Here is a 16007-nt window from a genome sequence, read left to right as displayed (position 1 = left end):
TGACACCAGGGCTGTGGGGTATAGAGGAAAAACCATAGACATTGTGTGGATGAAATGGATAAAATTGAGGTTAGAAAAAGAGCTATACTTTGCTGTGTGTACATAACCAATCAGGGTTCAGATCTGTTGGGCTGGCACCATCAAAAGGATCATAATGTAATACTAAACCCTAATACCAAACAACCAGTTATTTATTTTTGTTTTAAAAGTTTAATTTAGTGCAACCAAGACCACATATGGGTCTCGGAGCGCTTTACATATTGGCAATCAAGAAGGCACAAGCAGTGGAAACCATATTACAAGCTGAACAAAAACAGTCATAACAGATCATAGCAAACATAGCAGACCGATAAAGAACAAGTGTAAACTAGCATGTCCTAGGGTGAATGGGACCTAGCCCAGAAATTCCTTCATCAGTATCTTTTAAACTTCTCTTTTGAAGGAAGCTGTGGAAATGTTGGGCCCGATTCACAGAACTAACTTAAGACAAAATCCTAAACTTACTACCATTTTGGTATTCACAGAATGCACTTACTGCTTTTGGTATTCACAGAATGCACTTACTACTTTTGGTATTCACAGAATGGATTTACGACTACTAACTTTACGTCCGCACGGAGCTTCTGGCCCGGAGGCGGGGCTTCCGGGCCAGAGGCAGGGCTTCCGGCCCAGAGGTGGAGATTTTGGCCATGGCTAAATCTCCGCCACTGGCCGGAATCCCCACCTCCGGCCCGGAAGCTCCGCCTCCGGCCCGGAAGCCCCATCTCCGGGCCGGAAGTTCCGCCTCTGGGCCGGAAGCTCCGCCTCCGGGCCGGAATTTCCGGCCCGACTGCGGACGTAAAGTTAGTAGTCGTAAATCTATTCTGTGAATACCAAAAGTAGTAAGTGCATTCTGTGAATACCAAAAGTAGTAAGTGCATTCTGTGAATACCAAAATGGTAGTAAGTTTAGGATTTAGTCTTAAGTTAATTCTGTGAATCGGGCCCGTTAAGTCTTATTTCAGGTGGCAAGGAGTTCCAAATTCGTGGTGCAATACCCAAGAATGCTCGATTGTAGGGTTTTTTTAATGGATTTTTGGTGACTTGAGGAGTAAAGTGCTAGAGGCTCTAGAGGATCTAGATCCTCAAAGAGCTCAAGTTTTTGCACAAGATGCACTGGGGTGTTGAAATAAAGCTTTGTGGGTCATGTATGCAATTTTGAGATGTATCCTTGCTTCATATGGGAACCATTTTAGTGATTTCAACTTTGGCGTGATATGATGATAGCGTTTGGAGCCTGTAATGAGCCTTGCAGCAGAGTTGAGAGAGACCTTAAGTGGCGCCGTCTTTGATCTAGGAAGTCCACAGAGGGTTTGAGCTACCATAATCAAGTTTAGAGATCAATAGGGCTTGGACCGCAATCTTAAAGTCGTTGTGGAGTAGGGACGGTTTTATTTTCCTTAGGACTCTCAGTTGGAAGTTTGCTCCTTTGGTGAGTGCACTAATGTGGTTTTGCATGTTCAGATGCTTATCTAGCATTATTCCTAGAAAGCTCGCGGAATCAATGATGTTTGGAGTGCAGTTGAGAGCTGGTAGATGACACATCCATCCTTCAATGTCTGGAGAGTGTTTGGCTGGTGCAGTAAGGAGAAATTCTGTTTTGAGAGCGTTTAAATACAGGTGATTTAGAGTCAACCAATTTTGTGTTTCCTGAACAATAGCGTTGAGTGGCCTCATGGCCTCAAGGGAGGAGACTTTCAGGTACTGTTGCATGTCATCAGCATACATGTGATAATGAATGTTGGATAATTCCAGGATTTCTGTTAGAGGCTCCATGAACAAGTTGAAGAGTGTGGGCAAAATCGTGGACCCCAGTGGTACCCCTAGAGTGAGCAGTGCGGGTTTGGACAGAGCCTGATTCACCTTGAGTCTTTGCGTTCTATTGTGTAGGAATGAGGGGAACCAGTTTAGCACAGTCCCTAATAGCTCCATCCTATGCTATAGTAGCTCAATAAGGGTATCATGTTTGACCCTGTCAAAAGCTGACGATAGGCCAAGGAGGATCAAAAGGCACAATTCATTAGGTCCAGCATTCGTAGAGCATCATCAACAATGTGGCTAAGAGCAGATTCCGTGCTTTGACCCAAACGGAGGGCAGATTGGAATTGGTCCAGCAGTTGAAGGCTACTGGCTGGGTGTGTACGCATTTCTTTAGGAGCTTAGCCAGAATAGGAATGTTGAAAATCAGACACAAATTTGGAAGGTTAGTATGGTCTGCCATCGGTTGTTTAAGGATGGGGGTGACCTACCCCGATTTAAGGCACTCCGGAATTGAACCTTGAAGCAACGAAGCGTTAATTATTTTCCTCCAAAGAGGTAGTATGGATGATCTGATCTCATTGAAGAGATTCGATGGCAAGGGATTGCTGAAATGGTTTGATGGTTTCTAAGAGGCCAGAGTTTTGCGAATGGTGTTTTCGTCCAAGGTTTGGAATAGGCTTCAAGAAGCATTGTTTTTTGGGGGGGAAGAACCAGAATGGGTGGGGGCACCCCATGTGGAAGAGAGCCTTTTTAGGGGCCCACCGGTGCAGGGGTTCACCCTTATCTGTTCACAGGTCCTTAGACCAACAAAATAGAGATTAGCACGGAAGCTGGAATATCAAATAAGTTTATTAATCTCTCATGAGTGGGACTACATCAATACAGCACCCTCAGGCACTGTAGGAGGTAGGCAATGGAATACAGAAACCAATGGTCTTATATACCCTGTTTACAGCTGAGTAAGCATGGAGACTTAAAGGTAAGGTACAGGCATACACAGGAATAGCTATTGAATAACATGGACAGATAGAAATCACTTGGTCAGCAGAGTGGGAGGGGAGACAGAACTGCTTACATCAGTCGAAATAGCCTGATAGTTACATTCTAAAACAACTGCATTCTAGCAGCTACAGGCCTTTCTGAGCATACACAGTGCTCTGGCTCAGTACTGAAGGAGTTAACTACAGTTGATGACTCAAGTAGAATAGAAAGGCAAGCAACAGTGAAGGCGGGAGAAGCACATGGCTAGCACATGGCTAACAAAAATGAATGCCACAACCAAAATGGCTTCAGCTTATGCTAACGGCAATTTCTACACCCAGACTCGGAGAAAGAATAGGAGACAGGGAGATTCTCCAAAGCTGCCCGTAGTTCCAGTTCAATCTTTGCTTGTTTTTTCCTGGAAGAAGGTGTCAAATTCCCCACAATTAGGCTGCCAACAGAGTTCAATTGAGGGAGGGTTGGGTTGGCTGTTTGACTGAAGCTTGATGAGTTCAAACAATTTCTTTGGGCGGTTTTTGGCTTGCTCTAGTTGTGTTCCGAAGTAACTAGCTTTAGAGCATCTGATGCGTTTGTTGTATAACTTTCTCAGAGATCTCAGTTGAGTGAGATGGTCAAGGGAGGGAGAGGATCTCCATAGATGTTCCGCCAGTCTCAGATTTCATCTTTCAGTATTTAAGCTACCATTATATAAGTGGAGATTTTGGAGGGCATCCTTTCAGATGTAGGGATGCAATTGAGTCTAAAATATTATTCAAGGAGCGATTATAGTGATCTGCAAGGTTGCCGACATCAGACATATACAGAGGGGGGCAGGCTGTTATCAATGCAGGAGATCAAATCATATAGGTTAATGTTTCTAAGACTTCTTTGCCAGTGCCTGGGTCTCTTTAGCTGAGCTGAGCTGGATCTCACTGATTCTGTGACCAGGAAGGAGATGCAATGGTGGTCCGTTCAGTCACAGGGGGCGATAGATTCAAGTTGGAGTTGATCTTTCCAATGACCAGATCTAAGGTAGCTCCCTTGATGTGAGTAGGGCTGTCACATATTTTAGTGAGGTTGAGGTCTGCTATGAGCGATTTGACGCTATTGACTGACGAGACACAGATGTCATTCCAAAGGAGGTTAAAGTCTCCAAGGAAGATCTGGGTGCCATGACACACCGCATTCGGTGAGATGATATCCATGATCTGTTTTAGGAAGGGAAGATTGTCTTGTGGAGGATGGTAGAGCGTGTGGAATTTGCAAGCTTGCCTCTTGTTGCATGAGATCTGAGGTATTCGCATGACGACAAGGAATCTGAGTGCAGTTGTCTAACTGATAGATTGTTACGATGTATTCAAGCGATGCCTCCACCTTGTCCACCCGACCTACCTAGCCTGATGATGTCAAAGTTAGGGGGCACTAGTATGTGGATAAAGGGTGCAGAAGAATTGGTAATCCAGGTTTCAGTCAACACTAAAATGTCTGGATCATGAGCAAGGGCGAGGGCAGCAATTTCTGCAGCATGCCGTACTGCTGATCTGCAGTTGAGAATCATTCATTTAAGCTGTGATTTATGATCTTCTGAGGGAGGAGTAGTTGTGGGGACACAAGTGAGGATGTTCTTATTTAAGGATCAAGAGTTTACCGAAGGTTCTCTAAACGGGTTAGAGTGGATCGCTTCGATTTGGCACAAATTATCTGTGCAAACAGCATATGATGGGTCATAAGAGAGAAGAAGGGTAGTAATATCCTTATCTTGAAGTGGGTCTTTAACTCTGCAAGGACAAGAGGGGTCATTAGGGAGTGGAAAGGTTTCCCATATATGGTGTGTATGGGCCACTTGTGATTGAGGTCACTGGGGTAAGGGATGTCCAGAGATCCTGGGGCAAGAATTAAAGGGATGTGTGCAGTTGAAGCACTCAGTATTCGAGGGTTCACTAAACTTCCGATTCTCAGACAGCTCGGAGGTGAGGAGTAAGATGCTTTGGACATAAGCCTTGAAATTTTGAAGGGCAACTGAGATCTCTTCCAGTCTAGATTCAAAAGCTGTGTGTGGGCGGGGACAGGAGCTATGTGGATGTGGTCTAGGTGAAGAGAGGTTAGAGAGATGCGGAGGCGAGGTAGAGTTGTGAGGTGTGTCGTGAGGTGGGAAGTATATCTCCTGGTTAAGAAGAGGTACAAGGGTCTTATGAGTCCTGATGATGGTCTGGTTAGAAAAACAGGATATGAACGTGACAAAGGAGTAGCTTTGGGGAGAGACATAGGCACTTTAGGAGAGTCTGCAATAATGTGCATGGGGTCAGGGGTGTAGAAGGGGTGAAGGTGTGCCCTAAGTGGCTAAGTGCCTCAGACCTAGTTGCTCTAGGAGAGTGGTGAGCATGTTGACTAGTTAGGGAATGGGAGAAGAGAGATTCTGGTCCACCTAATGTCAAAGAAGAGTTGTTATTTACTTCACAGGTCCCTATAGCGGAGCAAAGGAGGGAAGGGGATGGGTCATCTGAGATGCCAAGGTTGTGAGAGGCCACAATATATGGATTTTGGGTGTTGCCAGAGGAAATCGGGGACCATGGGATGGTGAGGTTTCATTACTAGACATTGAGTTCTTGATGATGGGGAAGTTGGTGTCAAAAATGACCAGGATGTAGGCAGATGATTGAACAAGGATGGGCCCATTGTTATAAAGGGAGATGGTTGCTTCAGCTTCATAGGTAGGTGAGGGGGCAATCGTACGTCTAAGCCCATGGGGGGTCTTCTTGGCTGTGGTGATTTGTAGCAGTAAGTAAAATGCCAGCCTCCATTTAGCAAGTCTTTTCGTAAAGAAGATAAGATCAGCTTTTGCCTCACTCTTTCTTATGCAGAAGTAGGGATCTGAGATTAGGGTTTCTGGGTGTGCTTATAGGAGTCTGTGCTTGAAATTTTTAGAGGCATTTTTTGATAGATTCGGCAGGTAATTAATTGTATAAACACTATGGCCTGATGGCTCCAAACTCGTAAGGGAGGTCTTAAGGTTTCAGAAGCTGTGATCGAGCTGCTGACAGATAGGCTCGCCGGTAGATATGGTCGTAGAACCAGGGAATATTGAGTGCAAGGCTCTTTGTGTTTTTCTCGGACCAGCTACGGAGTGCCAGAGAGAGTGGCGATAACAAGGTGACTATGCAGGAGTATGATGGAGCAAGCTATGACCACCAATGCGAATTCAAGGAAGCAGGAAATGATTCAGGCAAGGGACATGGGAGTCTGAGCGCTCCTGGGCCACAGCTTACTTTGGTAAAAGCTAATAGGATAGTCAGATAGCCAGAGCAGAATAAAGAAGAAGACAATGAGAGGAGAGTGTAAAAAAAACACTGTTTTGCCAGCTGAAATACGTAGTGCTGCCACAGAGATAGACAAGAGTGAATTGTAAAGTGAAAAGTTAAAGGAAAGATTTCCAGAAGTATTTGCAGAGAGTCTGGGAAAATTGAAAGGCTTTTCGCATAAAATTGTCTTGAAGAAGTGTTCCATTCCAATTGTTAACAAAGTGAGGAATATCTCGCACCTGATTAGAAAGCCTTTGCAAAAAGAACTTGATAAATTATTGGAACAAAAGATATTTGAGGAAATTGAGTCGTCAGAGTGGCTAGCACCCATTGTGGTGGCTACTTAGGAGGGGGAAGCTTTGTCTGTGAATTGAGTCGCGTGACCTCAATAGAAACATTTGGGTTGATAGGCAACCACTTTCTAATGTTTCAGAGATGCTGACACCAATGGGAGGTGGTGAAATCTTTAGTGTTATCCATTTGTCTGCTGCATATCATCAAATTGATCTTCACAAATGTTTCGGACATCTTACATAATGTGTTACACGGCTGAGGGCCTATTGCTATTGCAGGATGCCTTTTGGTTTAGCGTCGGCCTCAGAAGAGTTCCACAGGATGATGCAGCACATATCTAATAGATTAAAAGATGCTTTATGTTTTCAGGACCCTCTCTTGGTAATGGGGAAGACTGGAAAAGAACATGATGAATTGATGGAACAAGTGATGGAACGACTGGGAAAGTGTGGTTAACGGTAAAGAAGAAGAAATGCAAATTAAGGAAAAGCTGAATAACATACTAAGGTCATGAGATTTCCAAAGAAGGCATTCGACCAAAGAAAAGTATAGTATTGGTTGTGCTTGAAGCAAATAAACCAGTTTGCAAAGATCATCTTAAATCATGTTTAGGTCTGGCAGAATATTGTTCCAGGTTTGTAAATAATGTTTCTGAGCTAGCTGAACCATTGAGATAGTTCATGAAAAAGAATGTCATCTTCAGTTGGGACAAGATCTATGATGTACCCTTCCAGAAGATAATAGGTGCGAATTTTGCAAGCTCCTACATTAGGGCATTTTGATGCTACTGCCAAGTCTTATATAAGAACAGATGTAAGCAGTGTGGGGATAGGGGCTGTGTTGATACAAATCAAACCTGAGTGGGAGGGAGGAGTGAGAGAGTGGACGGGGGGACTTTTGGGGAAAGTTGGTTCTCACTGCCCTGTCCCTCATGCAATTGGTATCGCTGAACTGCCCTGCTGGGGATGGGCCCTGTCAGACCAGGGCATGCTACTTTCTCTGTAAATTGAATAAAACAGATTTGAACCATAAACAGGAGTGGGGCTAGAGGTAGGAGTAGTCTTATAAGTAAGAGTAAGTGTTGGTGTGGGAGTAAAAAGGGGCAAGGGCTAGGAATATGGTTCTGGGAGGTGTGTAGATGTGATCTACTGCACCTCCATTGCAGTGTATGGAGGCCTTGCCTACCATGCATTGCAACAAAAGCATTCTATAGGCAAACTAATACGCATAATAGCAAAAGACGTGGTGGTGAAGAGAAAATACTTCTTTGGTCTGATGCGAAATGTCAAATACACTATATTCTAGTAATGCCCAGAAGAAAATGTATCCAAACCAACCAAACAGTGAAAATGGCTAATCCAAATCTTCTCACCATATTAATTTTAGTTTTGTTGGCATGATCTCTGACAGACAAATAAATGTATATTTAGCCCAACTAATACTCACATAGGCTGATCCAAAATGTAAATGACAATTGATTTAAACAGTGTCTGAAGGAGAAGGACCTGAAGCCTGCCCCTGTATATTTTTTTGGGTGTGATGGTATGAGTTCTAGCATACAACTAAGTCTGCCTCTAGCCACACCTAAAAATGACAAGAGCTGGTACAGATGCAGAGCATCTGTCACCTTTGACCTTAAAGTGTGGCTGAACTCACGATTCTATCTTGCTAACTAATACACTGATCGAGTGTACCCTAAAAATATACCATCTTCAGGGACACAGTCTTTCTTGACACATCCTGCTTCACTTCCAGTCTGCATTAGTACCACCAGAGGACCAGAATCGGCTCTTAACAACATCAAGGAGGATCAAATTATCACCCGTTATGAAGGACAACAAACTGGCTTAATACTATTTGAACTTTCCACAACATATATCACAACAACATTTTGCAGATCAATCCACAGGAATGGGCAGGTGTATGAGGACGGAAAGACAAAAAGCAAAAATTGGATCTACTATTAGTAGTGGTAAATATGCATCTACCACTGTTTAAATTTAGGTATCAAGTTCAATGGGGAACTCGCTTTTCTCTCAGAGGTCAATGCTGTGGTAGGAACCTGTTTTGGAATATTACGTATTCTGGGAAAGTAACGGCACTTGCATTCTTCGGCGGCTAGACAACAGGTGGTCCAAGCTCCGATTACATCAAGACTGTCTACGGCAATGCACCGTATATGGACCTGCCTACTTTTTTCATCAATAGGCTACAGATGGTGCAGAATGCAGCTGCTCGTACGATACTTCGCCTACCTCTGAGATCGCATGTGTCTTCATCCCTCAGAGACCTGTACTGGCTCCTGGTTAGGAAGAGGATCACCTTTAAGATCCTACTGCTAACCCACAAAGTGTTGCATGGGATAGGCCCAGGATACCTAAGAGCGAGAATCGGTTTCTACACTCCTCTCAGAAGTTTACACTCAGCAAATCTCTGTCTGGCCAAAGTTCTTCAGATGCGCAGGTCAGTGAAGAGCGCCAGGACCCTTTTTGGCGTGACAGTCACGCTTTAGAAATACCCTTACATTTACATTTGTATTTACTGGCAATAAGGCCGTAACACGGTCTAGGGCTCAGTATAGGTGTCAATAAATTATTCCCATGCTCAACCCTGGGTAGCTTGGCTGTGAACAGGGAGGCTTAACTTAGGAAACAGGTATGTAAAGCATTTAAAAACACCAATTCAATCATTAAGAGACAACACACAATAAAAATCCCATACAAATGTACCAAAATAGGAAATATTGCTATCTTTAAAATAACACCAAAACAACAAAATTCCAATGTAGGGAACCAGAGCAATGATTCTTTTAAGAATAACCACTTTCTAGCACTTAGTCACCTAATGGATTTTTTTCCCAAAGTTGCTCCAAACTTATCCAAACTTCTGGAACTTCTTCCCGACGCTTCTCTTGAGGGTTCAGAGGGTCCAAAATGCAATCCAAGGGTCTGGAAGCTCCAAGATCGGTCCTTGAAAGTTTGGGACCACAATCCCCACAATGCATCTGGCCAAAATGATTAAAAGTCCACTAAATGCAATCCAGGCAAGGGACTCTTGCTGGAGTTGACGTAGGTGAGCTCTGTTAACATGTAGCTTACAGGGTGCCCACTTTTTATTCCTCTTGAAGCAAAGTACATCCAAGGGGCTGTAGTTCTAGATATGGAAGCAGGTTTAGTCAGACAAAATGCAGGGCCTGATGGTGCAAATCAAGTTTCCAGCTTGGCGTCCACTCTTTATTTCCCTTGAAGCACGGTACATCCAAAGGGCTGCAGTTCCAGATAATGCAGCAGGTGCAGTCAGTCAGAATACAGGGCCTGATGGTGCAAATCAAGATTCCAGCTTGGCAAACCTTTTTCTTCTCTTAGTTTCAAGCAGCAGAGATAGGAGACTCTGCCCCTCTCAGATACTTATTCATTGTCCTCTGGGCTCAAGCAGGAAGGCACTCCTGTCCATCGAGGAGCAGGGCAACACCCCAGAGCATGACCACTTCCTCCAAAGTGTGGCGCTATGGTCTTTCAGAGAACACTATTCCTCTATTCATCCAAATTTCAATATGACTGATATCTCAGCAGAGGAGGAAGAGCTAGTTAAACCAACCTTCATTATGGCTCATTTCCATACCTCTCCTCCCCCTGACATCTGCAAATTCCTTCGTTAAGCCTGCATTCTGGCTGGGTTCAGAGGTGAGGAGGCAGATGGACCTGCCATTTTCTGCCTGTCTCCTTCTTCCATTGAAGCTCCTGGTTTACAACCCCTCCCCCTGCTCTGGCATTCACGTGTAGCAGAGCCCTCTCCTCCCAGATAACCTATCTCCCTGGGTGCCACTTATCACTTCATCAAAGCAGCTTGGCTAATCCTGTTAACTCTGACCAATCAGGGAAGAGAGCAGGAAGACTGAATTTTGACTTACAGACGAGAAAGTCTTATAACTTATTTTCTGTATATTTTAGGATAAATCCAACAATAGCATATTGTTGGATTCCTCCATACCATTCTCCTAAGCCCTTGAATGATATTTTTCTATATTTCCCCAGCATTAGCTATGAGTTCATAACCTATTGCAATGTTAACCTATGTGGCTGGGGATCTAAAAAGGGGAAAATTAATTGATTAATTTCTCCAACACCAAGGCCTATTAACGTCTTTTATAAGGACCCTGCTTATCGCTACATAACCCCCTCCCGTGGGACACTTAAGAGAGACTTTAGGGGTCTTGAATATGCACAAATAATGCAGATCGTCACTCTACAGTGCTCCTAACACAAAAGTTGATTTTGGGAAGCACTTTACTTCAATGAGGGAAGTGAAATGTGCAATTTCTCTATCCCCAGGGCATATAAAACTTATTTTATAAGGACCCTCCTTATAAGTACATGATCCCCCACCCCTGGATCACCTAGAGGAGACCCTGGAGGTGCCTAATATGCCAAAATATTGTAGTTTATCAATTCTTTAAGTGTCCCTACAACCAACGTCACATTTGGGCACAATTTACATTTAAAAGGAGTGCTGCAACACAGGGCTGCTTTTAACATGACCTCAGGTTCTAAGCAGTGCACACATGCAAGTGTAGAAAGGGCTGCTGGCCATTAAACTGCCATGCCCTATTATATATTATGGACTTAAAGGTAGCTTTAATCCCCCTGCCCTAGTATGTACTAGGGACTTATAGGTTAGGTCATGCCAATCATAGTGGTACACTGACATATAGTATATATATATACCCTAATGTGTGTGTGTGTGTTTTCACCATAGCAGTGGCTCTGGGCTTTTTAGGCAGAACCCAGGGACAGTCAGAGTCAGTTACCACCAGTACCATTTAACAGAAAATGGGGGTGCCCAGGGCACAGGATGACGTTGCGACTGTAATCATCTTGCAAAGTACTTTGTTAAGTCCCTCTGGGTCTTCTTTGTCACCTACTACTCTTCAATATCTACATGCTCCCGCTTCCTGCACCGAATTCTTGATCAGAACCACGTTCACTTTCAAATGTATGTACGTGACACCCAGATTCACATCTGTATGGAAGATGCTTACATTACAGCGTGCCTCACTGTATGGAAGAAAGCTTCCACTGTTTAAAAAAAGTCAAAATAAAAACCCTAATTCTGAGAGAGGAGGGCTCCTTTGATTTAATTCATTTAAATGCGAGTAGAAATCTAGGAACACCTCCGGCACCCTCACGAGTAACAAGAGACCTAGGAATCCATTTTAATTCTAATCTCTCCTTTCCTCTTAAGTTTACAATATTCTTAAGGGTAGTAGTAAGGGTAGTATTAAGGGTAGCAGTATTAATTTGTCACTCCCACAGAAAATAGCCCCATTTCTTGAGACAGGCCCTCGTAGAGTTACTACGAATCCTAATGGTTGCACACTTGGGCTGCTGTAAAGTGACTTTCAGTGGCCTCTCAAAAAACCTCTTCACAAGGATTCAAAGGTTATGGATCCAGAATCAATGTTGAAGGTACCAGTTACCAGAACCAGATTGACTCTAAAACCTGTATATTCCTTTTATTCCATATACTGTGTCAATGTTTGTTTTCTTTGGGCACATTGGAGTGTCAAGGTTGGCATGGGGTACTACACAAAACTTCTAAATAAATCAATTCTGTAAAGGCACGACTGATTCCTGCTGAACGGTACTGGTCCCAGCACCCCTGCCCAAAGACAGTGCGCTAGCACATATGCGTCCTGGTGTACACCAACCCATCTTACAGTGTCCATGCCGCAGCATGGGATGGATGTATATGGAGTAATACTAAGCAGCATACAGTGTGGTATAACTTTTGTGTCAGGTTGGGCCCACTTTACAAAAAAAAGCATTGGCAAAGTTGATAGGTCTTGCCTTTGGGATCTTCTGTCTTTGTCAATTCCTTTTGGCAATGTCCTACACTACAGCATTGGAATTTGCTCTAGGGCTGTTCAGCATCGTCAAAAATAAATAAATGTAAAAAAACGTGCAAATATATGACGGCTGCTAATGGTCTCGTCATTCCACTAGGGTGCATGTGCATGTTGACGTATGCACGTGTATGATTGTTGAAATATGTGTGCACATGCGTGAGGACACATTTGCGTGCATGCGTATTCACGCATGTGCGTCAGCAGAGTTATATGGGTATAATGTGCTTTAATGTTTTGCTTTGTAACCAAGATGGCAAACACATTGGAGTGGTAAATACTAGGCCTGGGCAAAAATTTCGTTCCGTTCGCGGAAATTGCGATAATTTGACATTTTTGCGTTCCGCGGAGAGCGCGAAAATGTCAAAAATTCCGGTTTCCGCAGCTAGGCGATAATTTGTTTCTTGCTCGCGCTGTAAAATGATACATTCTCGCGCGCGCGCGATCGCCTTACCTGAATCCCTGCGTTCGCCGACAAGTTTTCTTGATCCGGTCGCGTTCTCCATGAGATGTTGTATTGTTTTTAGCCATTTGCGCTGTCTCGCGACAGTTCGCGCCCGCAGTGACGTCATGCGTCGCGCGATCACGTCTTTCTTCTCGCGATCATGCACCGCGAGAACAACTCAAAACAAGATGGCCGCGCCCGCAAGCAGCCACATGGGTAAGTTGGCGACCCGCAACCATGCAGAAAATCGCGCGAACATGCCGGAAAAAAACTTCCGCATCTTCGCGATATTTCTGCTTGTTTGCGATAATTTTAAACATTCTCGCGATAATTTGCGAAGGTTAATTCCGCAAATTCCGCCCACCCCTAGTAAATACAGGGTTTTTAGGTCTCGCCTGAGCCAGCGCATGCGCTGCCCGGAGAGACATTTAGGATACGGGTTTCCATAGTGTTAGCAGACCTCACTGGCCTAACGCTGCGTTCACTCGAGCGTGCATGCGCGCAGCCGCCAATCACTGCTGCGCGTGTACCACACAGCGCGTCCCGTCCTCGCGATCGCGATCCCTTTTGCTTTGATCATGATTACTTTCGCTTTCACAGCCGCGCGGCCAATGTTTGTTATGTTTGTCTTGTTCCCCACGGCTACGGCTATCCCTTGACCACAGACGCACACAGAAGCGATTATGCATCACTGACACTTCTGTGATGCGCCTTCCTCGCGGGGCTCGGTAATTCACACAGTTATGGCGCAGCCCCCTCCCCCTGTTCTTCCGCCAAAAAGCTGCCAATCAAATCTTGCATCTGCAAAACAGGTCAACCGATTTATCTCTGTTACAAAACGGTCACAATATGAATAACAAGCATTGGCAAAGCCAGCAGGCCTAGTGTTGACCACGAGCCTTTAAAGTTTGTCAATGGTGGTTGTGTTGTCATGCTTTTTGTACACTTTACGTCGCGAAAGTTGCCAGACACTCATCAATCTTAAAAAAAATAGGTTAAGAGTAAAAAATACTTTTTGGGGTTTCAAAAAGCATGCATTGAGTGAAGTTAGCCAATGGCCGAAGCTGGGCTGCCCCATGCTGTGTATTGAAAATATGAATGACACAATAACAGGCCCATGGATGAAGAGGGCTGGCTGAAAGCCCCTATAAGTACTTTTATTATCATAAAATTTTAGCAAAATGAAAATTTTTGCTAACACCAGCCACAATTATAATGAAGACTACACGTGCAAATCTCTAAACAGTGGATTTCCATTACAGTGCACTTTACTCCAGAATGCGGCTGTGCTCGCCAGCCAATGCACCTCTGTTGCAGAGCTTCTGCTGAAATATTACATCTACATAACTCTGCAAATGAACTAGTCACCAAGAGAGTGTATCTGCACCGCTCTGCTGATTAACTTCCAACAGAGGACACGCTGTTTAAGAACACATTGATAGTTCCTTATTTTATTACATTTCACGGTGCACTTCTATTGGTTATATGCATAATTGGATTGGGATCAAAATTCGGCACGAGCACACAAAAAACAAGCATTGGTATAGCCAATAGCTCTTGCCTTTGCGACCTTATAAGTATTTAGTTATGCAGTACTATATCCTTGGTGCAACAACATCAACTGTTGCATGGCTAAACACTTATAAGGTCCCAAAGGCGAGACCTATTGGCTATGCCAATGCTTGTTTTTTTCATGGGAGAGCACAAATAAAATAAAATAAAAAGGGTGTGGATAACAGAGTACCGAATGAGAGAGCGGATGAGCTGAAAGATAAAAGTCAGCCTAGCAGAGAGATGGTAGCGAGATTATGCTCGTGGGGAGGGGCGAAGACAAGAGGAACAACGTAGGACAAAGAAAACCAACAAATAAGAAGCAAGCCAATGGGAGTGGCATGGAGCCAAGCAATGGTACGTCACGGGCGGCCAGCAAGCTCCTGCATGTTCTTAGTAAACCCACGATAGAACTTTTCCAACCAGGCAGCTTGTGCCGTCTGGAAGGATCGACCTATAAAACACACGCCTCAGGTCATGCTGCTAGGACATGGCTGACTAAGCAGGTATTCACATATTTCTAAACATGAGAATGCTGCCTGTGGATCGTTCCTTCTCAAAACCGCCTGTCAACCACTCATGGAATTAGACAGGTAAACATGCAGAAAAAAATTAGATATCTCTGTACTTCTGAAAACCCCAATAAATAATATTTTGTACGTCAGTGCCGTGTCCATAAAACGGCATGCCACTTACAACGACTGCACACACTTCTCACTGCATACACCCGCTCTTGAAACCGTCATGTTAAACAAACTGCGTGTTATCGACACTTACCGAAAGTCTTCGCAGTCCTTGGGCGTTACTTTGGCGTTCACCCACGGCTTTTTAAGTGGAAAAAAGTTGGTGTAAAAATGTATCTTGAAACGCGGAACAAGCGGCGTCACCGCAACCAACCGTGCAGAACCCAGTTAGTTGCAAGACTTCGAAAAAAAAAAACTATCCCAGGAGTTTCTGTTAGTGTCCAATTACTTTTCGCAACATAAACATTCCCCGTGAATCGCTGTTTTACAGAACTCGTTGCTAAAAATGAATAAAAATGGCAGTAAAGAAGAGCAGTAACTTGCCATGGGCAATCCTGGACCGGAAGAAGGTAGGATTATTGACTCCCACGCTCCAAGCTGTTTAGACTGAGACTATATTTAAAGCTGAAAACATGAGCCTAGCGCAAACACAGCAGAAAAAAACGTAAATACAGCCAAGAGAACTCATTGTGCCTCCCTGATCCAGGAAGAGGTCACGCTCACTTTTCGCTTGTCTTGTTTATTTATTTTTTGTTTTTTTTATAGAGTAAGTAGCTAATACCAACGAGTACAAAAAAGAAACACAAATCCTTGGTGCGATGTAAGGTAACGTTTGCTGCAAACAACTTTTCTCATGGCATAATGAAAGCAGATTCCTGGTTAGGGTGACCAACTGGCATGGGTGCAAATTCAGGACGGTGAGTGTAAAAATTCAGGACAAAGGGTCAAAATTCAGGACAAAAATTCAGGACAGGAGGTCAAAATTCAGAACAAAACGTAAGGACAAAGGATACGTTTTACAGACACATCAGAGGAGGTCGCGCAATAGTATATAAGTAACCCAGCCATATCCAACCATTTGCAAACCTATACATCATGTATCCTTCCATCCACCCTTTCACTCATCCTTCCATTATCCATCCATCCACCCTTTCACCCTATCCATCCGTACAGTCATCCATTCACTGTTCCTCCCATCCATTCACTCATCCA

At 44.0% G+C, this 16007-nt stretch overlaps 1 protein-coding gene across 3 annotated transcripts in view; it reads right to left on the bottom strand.

Moving 5' to 3' along the window:
- LOC146832697 (Y+L amino acid transporter 2-like) overlaps window positions 1-15366 on the bottom strand; it is a 395072-nt gene extending 379706 nt beyond the window's left edge. Inside the window, exon 1 of one of the 3 annotated variants that reach the window (XM_085605981.1) lies at window positions 15049-15366. The gene's annotated coding sequence lies outside the window, so the exon portion shown is untranslated. The remainder of the gene's footprint in view (window positions 1-15048) is intronic. The other 2 variants (XM_085605978.1, XM_085605979.1) reach the window with 2 other exon arrangements.
- Window positions 15367-16007: the final 641 nt, after the last annotated feature.

The sequence above is a fragment of the Triturus cristatus genome, chromosome 5_1, assembly GCF_964204655.1.
Source record: "Triturus cristatus chromosome 5_1, aTriCri1.1, whole genome shotgun sequence".
NCBI lineage: Eukaryota > Metazoa > Chordata > Amphibia > Caudata > Salamandridae > Triturus > Triturus cristatus.
The sequence above is the reverse complement of the archived record's forward strand: the minus strand, read 5'-3'. Positions and strand labels throughout refer to the sequence as shown.